The sequence below is a fragment of the Equus quagga genome, chromosome 18, assembly GCF_021613505.1.
Source record: "Equus quagga isolate Etosha38 chromosome 18, UCLA_HA_Equagga_1.0, whole genome shotgun sequence".
NCBI lineage: Eukaryota > Metazoa > Chordata > Mammalia > Perissodactyla > Equidae > Equus > Equus quagga.
Genome location: NC_060284.1, coordinates 6,190,892 through 6,198,986, shown reverse-complemented (window position 1 = coordinate 6,198,986; position 8,095 = coordinate 6,190,892). Strand labels below are relative to the sequence as shown.

The 8,095-nt window shown below is 50.9% G+C and overlaps 1 long non-coding RNA gene across 4 annotated transcripts; it reads left to right on the top strand.

Annotated features, from left to right (window-relative positions):
• The first annotated feature begins 411 nt into the window (after nucleotides 1-411).
• On the top strand, nucleotides 412-7,676 carry LOC124230028 (uncharacterized). 4 transcript variants are annotated; one of them, XR_006886053.1, is made up of 4 exons: nucleotides 412-559; nucleotides 3,572-3,996; nucleotides 4,096-4,310; nucleotides 5,887-7,676. It is a non-coding gene; the product is annotated as an uncharacterized LOC124230028 (long non-coding RNA). The 4 variants fall into 4 exon arrangements; XR_006886054.1 differs by having other exon boundaries at nucleotides 4,096-6,099; nucleotides 6,219-7,676; XR_006886052.1 differs by having other exon boundaries at nucleotides 4,096-7,676.
• Nucleotides 7,677-8,095: the final 419 nt, after the last annotated feature.

Here is an 8,095-nt window from a genome sequence, read left to right as displayed (position 1 = left end):
GGCTGTCTCCCTCCGCTTCCCAGCGGCTACGGCCGCGTGGGAGGTGGGAGCACTGGGCAAGTGGCTTCGTAGGATGCTCCTTAGTGAGACCAGCCGGGTGTGGATGCCGCTCCTACACCGTCCCAGGTGAGCAGGCCAGTTCCTTTATCTCCTGAGGCCTCAGTTCTTTTATCTGTAGAGTGAGGATGATAATAGGACTTGCCCTCATGCATGGCGAGGATGAAAGGGTTAAGACACTCAGAATCCCTATCTCCGTGCCCACAGAGCCTGGCACACGTTAAGAGCGGCCCCCTCTAAGTGGCGGTCACGGTGATTCTCCCCACCCCCGGGCCCAGGGGGAGCAGGGCACTGTCTCGGGACCCGGCAGCCACGTCTGCGCAGAATTCGCTTCCTCTTGCTGCATCTGTCGGATTCGGGGTCGGGTGATCAGAACCAGCTCACGTGTGCGAGCCGGGCCGTGAGCGGGCCGGAGCCCGTGCAGGGCACACCAGCAGGCAAACAGGCGCTGCTGTTCCTGTTTTCCAGCCGCAGGGGAAGACCGGGGCTATTTTTAGCTGCGGTAGGTTCGGTTCTGGGGAGGGCACGGGCCGTGTTTGTTACGTTACGTTTTAACATAACACAGAGTCACCCAGCTGAGGGGATCTGTTTTAGGTTGTTTTTATTAATCAGAGTGTTTTTTTCAAGTTGAGATGTTCAGACTTAACAGGCCACAGGCGAGCAGCACCCGATACTAAGATATAACCTAACAAAAATAAATCCTTTGTTCTACTAAGTTTCCATGAGGTATCCCAAAAACAGGAAAAAAATGTCATAAACATGGCATGGCCTCCGCTTGAGTGAGTTTCTTTTGGGAAAAACATACTCTGTGATTATACTATTGTATATCTCCCACCAATGAACTTTGGAAGAGAGTTCTGTGATTCAGGAACAAAGGCCAGGCAAGACCTTCCCATGGAATTTTTTTGAGCTCTTTCAGGTGCAGACAAGATGTCTGTCTCACTCCTGAGATGACAATAAGCATGAAGCAGCGGGGGTGGGAAATAACTGCAAGCAAGTGCAGATAATCTGGGTTTGGGGAGTTAGAAACACGATGCATATTGCTGGATGTAATAGAAGATGTCCTTCAAAGTCAGACCCAGCAAATGCACTTCGGAATCACGGGCTGGGCGCCTAGGATGGGCCCACCACCACAGACGCAAGAGGCGACAAGACAGATTCGGTCCTCGCCCTAAGGGAGCGTATGGCTCAGAAGGGAGAACACATAAGAAAACAGTGCGATGGGTGCTCTGATAGGGGAAATACCCCACTAGACCAACTCGACAACTTCCAAGTTGCTTAATATTCCTGAACATCGATTGCTTCATCTTTGACACGAGGCTAAGAATGTCTGTTGAAGATGACAGGTTAAACACGTGCACAGATGGTCAAACAAAAACCCCCGTGTCCTCTTTCCCATGCTCCAAAATGAAAATAATCCAAGAAAGAGAAAAGCATGGGACCCAGAAATAAGGAACTCCAGCCTCAGAGAGAGGCACAAGGAAGGCCCAGGAAAGATTTGGGATGACAGCGGTACAGGCATCCAGGCCGCCTGCCCGGATCAGAGCTGGTCAGATGGCCCCAGAGAGACGGCTTCAAAAAGGTGAAATGGATATAATCTCAAATGTACTTCAAAATATTTAGAAAAGATTTATACAACTGTGGACTGGCTTGAGGTTAAATTAGCAATAAGCACATAGAAAATTAAGCAAGCTTAAAAAATAAGAAAATGATTCCAGGGGAAATAAAAAATTGTGCAGGAAAAGTAAAAAATCTAGTGTGGTAGATGACACAGCTGTGAAAATACTGATCTGGCTAAAATTAAATTATATGTATATTGGGAAGATAGGAGAGCAGGGACAACATGTGGTCATGTGTGTTGCACTTGGGGTGGTGGGTTGATGGCAGAGCCATCCTCATCTTCTAATGGTGGAAAGCCAATAGATGATGCCTGAAACCGGGAGATCACACAGTAACAATAAAAGCACGTTAGTGAGAGCTATGGAAGCAAATAACAAGAAGGGTCTGCTGAGTGTAGACAGTGGTTGTCTCTGGACCACGGGAACCCACACCGTGTGCGTTTGGGGCAGGAGCTGGGAACAGGAAGGTAGTGACCATCTTTTGTATCAAAGCATGTAGAACTTTTTGACTCTTTCCATGTGCATATAACTTTGATAATCATAAAACTAAACTTAAAATAATAGCTACACAGAGCAATAAGTGTGGGCATTCCCTGCTGTGTTTGTTAACAAACATAAAAGTCATGTGCACATCACATGAAACCTCTCTGAGGAAGAATTGCCATCACGTGGTGTGCCAGGCTGACCGGCCCTTCATGTTATCTCTCAGATTTGCAAAGCTGGCTTGTTGATAAAACATCATTTGCTCAGAAGTGGGAGAGAGGAGAATCGTAGTGTCCGCCCCCACAGAGTGGTTGAGAAGGTCAGAGGAGGCAGGGCATTTCCTTAGCACTGTGCTCTGTAAATATCGGCAAGTTGTCCTGTCTGTCCCTCTCCTCTGCTGTCATTGCGTAAGTTTCTCCAGCTGACCTGGGAGAAGGGGCCTGCTCGCCTTACTCCCCCTTCCCAGACATCAGTACTGGAGATGAGAGACACCTAGCATTTGGGGAACAGAAGGAAGTTGAGGGTAGGGTGAGGGCAGGGAGTTGCAAGAAGTGAGGCCAGTGAAGTAAGACATGTCAAGGCCTCGTGGGTCACCGTATGGAGTGTGGGCTTCCATTCAGGGGCAATGGGGAACCACCGAAGGAAAGAGGACGTGATTAGATTTTTAATGGATGGTGTTTGTGGTCTGGAGAATGGGTCGGAGATGGGAAAGAATGGGGGCGAGGAGACCAGTAAGGAGACTGTTTCAGTAATCAAAGCAAGAATAAAAGGGGCCTGGACTGGGGTAGGGGTGGTGCGGATGGAGACAAGCAGACAGATTTGGACACGTTCAAATGACCGGAGGCAGAATCCACTGAACTGACAAGAAGGCAGAGGGAGAAATGGGTGTTGAGAATTAGGCCCAGAGTTCTGACTGTGACCTGGAAGGATGACCAAGCCATCCATGGAGGCAGGGAATAACAGAGGCGGGTTTGAGGAGGAACGTGGAAGATGCTGGTCTCATTCAGACATGGTCGGCTGGAGCAGCCTTCCAAACATCCGAATGCTGAGGTTCAGGGGGCGACTAGGTATTCGAAAGAGCGTCTGGGGCCACCCATGGATGCGTGCTCCGTCCAGAGCGAGTCTTTTCAAAGCACTTTTAAAAAGTGAATCAGGCACACCTCTGGGTAGCCACATGACATCGGTGATGGGGTGCCCACCATGTACAGCAGAGGAAACTGAAGCCCAGAAAGAGCCAAAACCCACACTCGGGAGTTAAAAGGTTAATCTCTTAGTTTTGCTAAAAATAATAATAACAATAATTAAAATCTAGACCATACAATTAAGCACAGCATACAGCCCCGGATCTTTGCAAAACTGCTCCTCTGCCCCGCCAGTCACTCGTCTCCCTAACTCAATCATTTATTCACCAGACAGTCACTGAGGCCCAGCTGTGCTTTGGGCAGTCCTGGGAGCTGCAAATATATCCGGCGAACAAGACTGAGTCTCACTTGACTGACATCTGTCATTGAAGAGGCTGTTCTAACTGGGGACAACAGGAAGCCAACCAACCACGGCCACCAGCACCACCCCCTGGAGAACCTCAAGCCTCGAGGGATAAATACACAATGGAAATAAAGCAAGGCAAGAACCATCGAGCGTGCCAGGGGAGCGACTTTAAAGGGATGATATTGAAGGACCTCTCTGAGGATGTGTGGTGAACAGCAAGAAGGGCCTGCCATGCACAAAAATCTAGGAAAAGAACATTCTAGGAGAAGAGACCTGCCAGCGGAGAGGCCCTAAGACAAGACTGAGCTTAGCTGGAGGAATGGCGAGAGGCCCGGGTGGCAGGGATGAGGTGAGCCGGGGGAGGAGTCCCAGGAGACGGGGCCAGGGAGGTGGGGGGCCGGAGCAGGGGCTCTTTTGAGTCTGGGCTTGGCTTCTGTTCTAAGTACAGCAGGATCATTGGCGGTTGTTAGCAGCAGAGCATCCTCAGTGCTTATCTACCTGAGCAGTCACTCTGGCCGCTGCGTGGAGGGTGATCAGAGCCAGGGAGCAGGCAGCAGCGGAAACAGGGACGAGGACCCGCAGCCCCGCCACGCTGTCCGCAAATCGCAGTCTGCACTTCCTCAGGACAAGCGGGAGAGGTGGGAGCTATCACTCCAGCTTCCAGTAAGGATCCGTTTCATATCCTTTCACAAAGCCAAGCACAGTTCGGGGCATGTAGCTGTCCCTTTAATAACGTTTGATGTTTGATTAATAAGTTAAACAACCCATTGAGTCCATCTACTCAAAGAATCAGACAAACCAATTAAAAGGCCTGACCACAAAGCCCCGACACAGCAGCTGCTTGCCGGCCCTGGTCAGTTGCTTGACCGAGGAGCCTTGTCAAGCTCAATCAACAGGGTGAAGCCAGGAGTGCACGATGACACGGAGTTTGAGTCTGCCATTGTTCTCTCTCGCCACTGCTGGGCTGGGGCTCTGTGCCTCCAGGAATCTGGAGGAACACAAACACATTCTTTTCCAAACCTGGCATTTCCAGTCTTCGGTCATTTGTCATCATCTAGCCCGACCAGGAGCAGCCCCGAGTCTGAGTGTGGCTCAGCAGGGCCCACCAGGCAGAGCGCCGCTCACGCTTTATCTGCTTCCTCTCAGAGTCACTGTTCAACACGGCATCTTTGGGCTTGCCTCGCAAACCGGTCCTGAGTCACTGCAGAGGCTGGGGAAAGGCAGGCATACTTCCTGTCCTAGCCGTGCAGCTCCGGGGCCAGACCGAGGCATAGACGCCAAAACTGGCTCACTGCCATCCTCAGATAAAAGGCACAGGGGACTAGAGCGCCTGCCCTGCGCAGCCTCTCCTGGGGGGAAGCCCCACCCAGCCCCGTTGAGAGAGTATAGGAAGATTCCTTGACTGACTCTCTGGGAGTGAACCCCTGACCCAAAAGCGTTTCCTACATAGAGTGGCCTTTAACTTGCAGTCTGGCTTGAAAAGGTGAGTGAAGTCAGTGAAATCACTCTCCTAGGATTTGGAATCCCAAAGCAGAGACATGGTGGTCAAGAGTGGCCCCTGGGCTGAGAGGTGAGGCAGAAAAGGCAGAGCTAGTGCAGGAGGCCACATGCTGAGGATGCAGAGGACGCTGGGGCGGGGAGAGAGAAGAGCAGAGACAGAGCGAGAGATAAAGAGGGAGGGAGAAAGAAGCAAAGTCTAGAACTGTGCTGTACAATATGGTGGCCCTGTGTGGCTATTTAATTTTATTTAAATAACAATTTTAATTAATTTAAATTTAAATTATTTAAATAACATTAGAGGTTTAAAATTCAGCTCCTCAGCTGCACTACACAGATACGGAACATTTCCGTCATCTCAGATGGTTCTGTGGGGCCGCGCTGGTCTAGAAGACTCCCGGGGTGGAGCATAAGGAGTCTTGGTTCCAGGTTTTCAGTTCCTGATTCCAGTGCACGGAAGCTCAGCACACCCACTGTCCCCTACCAGGGGAGATAATTTATGTTCTTATAATTCACATCTACCGCGCTAACTCTCCCCCCACTATCTTTTTCTTGACTTAGTTTGAGTAGATTTTAGTTCTTATTTTAGCTTTTTATAATCAAGAAAATCTTAACCAAGAACACGTATTGACTGACTGGTATTAATAATAAAAATAATAACCACAACAATTTACTGAGTGCTTATGAGCCTGAACACCAGGCCTTGACGTTTCACATGCATGTTTTTGTTTAATCCTCTCAGGAACTTTATAATAGAGGTCTTTTATTGCCATTCAAGAGCTGTAGCAACCAAGGCACAGAGATGTTGAGCAAGTTGTCCGAGGTCACAGAGAGGCCGGGTGGCAAAGCAGGAATGGAATTGATCCTCCATCTTCAAGAGTTGATGCGTAGGAGCTTGGCCTGAATTTTAACCACGGAAGCATGAAAAGTGGCGGATACCCCACTTTGGGACATGGTAAGCAGGTACTAGAAGTCTGAAACTTCTTGGGGATCTCTGAATTCTGGGACACCTTCCTAGGGCAGCTGGTCTCATTCCAGTCATCTCTCTGCCTAGTGCTCTTTTTCCCACTACAGAACAGGAAGTTTGAGAAGTGACAGGCCACAGGCACAGGCCGGCCCTGCTGAGAAATCGCCATCAGGAGCAAACCACATGTCCTGTGAACTCGGGGACCTGCCAGCAAAATTCCCTGATGCTGGAACTTCGGGCAGAGAGCGCCGGTCTTGCGCTGATTGGCGTCAGGAGCCAAGTGTGGTGGGGGAGGGGAGTCAGCACATATTTCTCCGCTGAACTCCGTTTCCCATTTGGTTTGGCAGCTTGTTTTTCATGAAATGAGGCCAATCCACGAATTCCGTGTCAACATCGCTCCTTTTACTGGAACCGCAAAGGCAGCCCCCCGGGACTGGCTCCATCTCTGGGCAGACATCAAAAACAACCCCTTTTCGCTTTGAAAGCATAGCAGGCGTCTCAGAGCCCCCCACTTCCTTACCTGTGTTTCCCTCTGAGGAAGAAAGCAAGGACCAGGGCCCGTGGCTGCAGCGCCCCGGGCTCACTGTTGGCACAGCAGCCCTGGGCTGGCCACGCTGCGGGCTCTCCTGGCCCTGCTGCCCGTCTGCCCTTTCTTGTGCGTCCAAGGCCCGGAGGCTCCTTCCTGCCTGCTTGTCTTGCTTCCAGGACTAACTTGATGAGTAGGCACGGCCTCCCCAGCCCCTCAGCTGTCACCCTGCCACAGCTGCCCTCCTGCTGCGACCTCAGGGGGTTGCAGAAGGTGCTGTGGCATCCAAAATCCACTCCCCATCAGGGACTAGAGCCGAACTTCCGAGGCCTCCAGGGCTCCTCTGCTCTGGGGAGGGGGCCTCCTCTTAGCTGCTCCAACACCTGCTGCCCAGCGGGGTGGGGCCGGTGTGCAGGTAGGAGCAAGCAGGCACATTTGGGAAGGAGAATAATAGTGGGTAGTGAGTAGCGGACAGTCAGAAGTGGCTTTATTGGCAACTGGTACGTACTGATGGGCACATCAGCAGCAAGGTTCGCTGCATACAAGGTTGTCTGCATGAGAGAGGAGGTGGGAGAAAGGCTGTCCTGGGGCATGGGGTGACCTGGCTCCAGGTCACTTTTCTCTAGGAAGGTCCTGCTCTGTGTCCTCTCGACACCCTGTGCTTCTCTTTTGGCTGCAGCCCCTGTCACGGCCTCTGCACGCTCCTGTCTTCCCAGCTGCTGTCTTCCTCCCCATCTCCTCCCAGGACCCAGCACCCTTGCGCATATGGTGAGGTCAGCGACCCCCTCCACTGTGTCAAGTGAGTGAATGACTACTGGCTGCTCCTTGCAGTGCTGGGGAGACGATGCAAGGGGCAGTGGGGTTGTCACGGCTCTAACCCAAGGGGAGGTCCTGAGGCACCAACAGCGTAGCAGTTTTGCAGTGTGCCCGGTGTGTGAGTCTGGGCTCCATGACTTACTAGCCGTGTGCTGGACAAGCTGTTTATCTTTCTGTGCCTCAGTTTCTTCATGTATAAAATAGAGATAATAATACCTACCTAATTTTTTTTGTGAGAAATAAATGAGTTAATATATTTAAACTCCTTAAACAAAAAGTCTGATATTTTGTAAGCTCTTAATAAATGTCAGCTTAAGAAATTTTTTTAAAACCCTAGAAGAGTCAGCTCTTGAAGCTGTCGTCATTCGTTGCTGACTTCCTTTATTCCCATCTCGCTGGGCTCTTCCTATTGCTAACGCGCTGGCCCGTTCCTGCCTCAGGGCCTCTGCACCTCTCTTCTCCCTGCCTGGCGTGCTCTTCCCCAGATATTCACACGGCTTCCTCCTTCACTTCAGGTGGGTCTTTACTGAAGTGCGATTTCCTTGGAAGCCTTCCCTTTGGGCCTTATCTAAAAGAGCATACCCCTTGCCCTGTTTTGGGTTTCATCATGAGGGACTTACAGTAGAATGCCCACGTGGGACT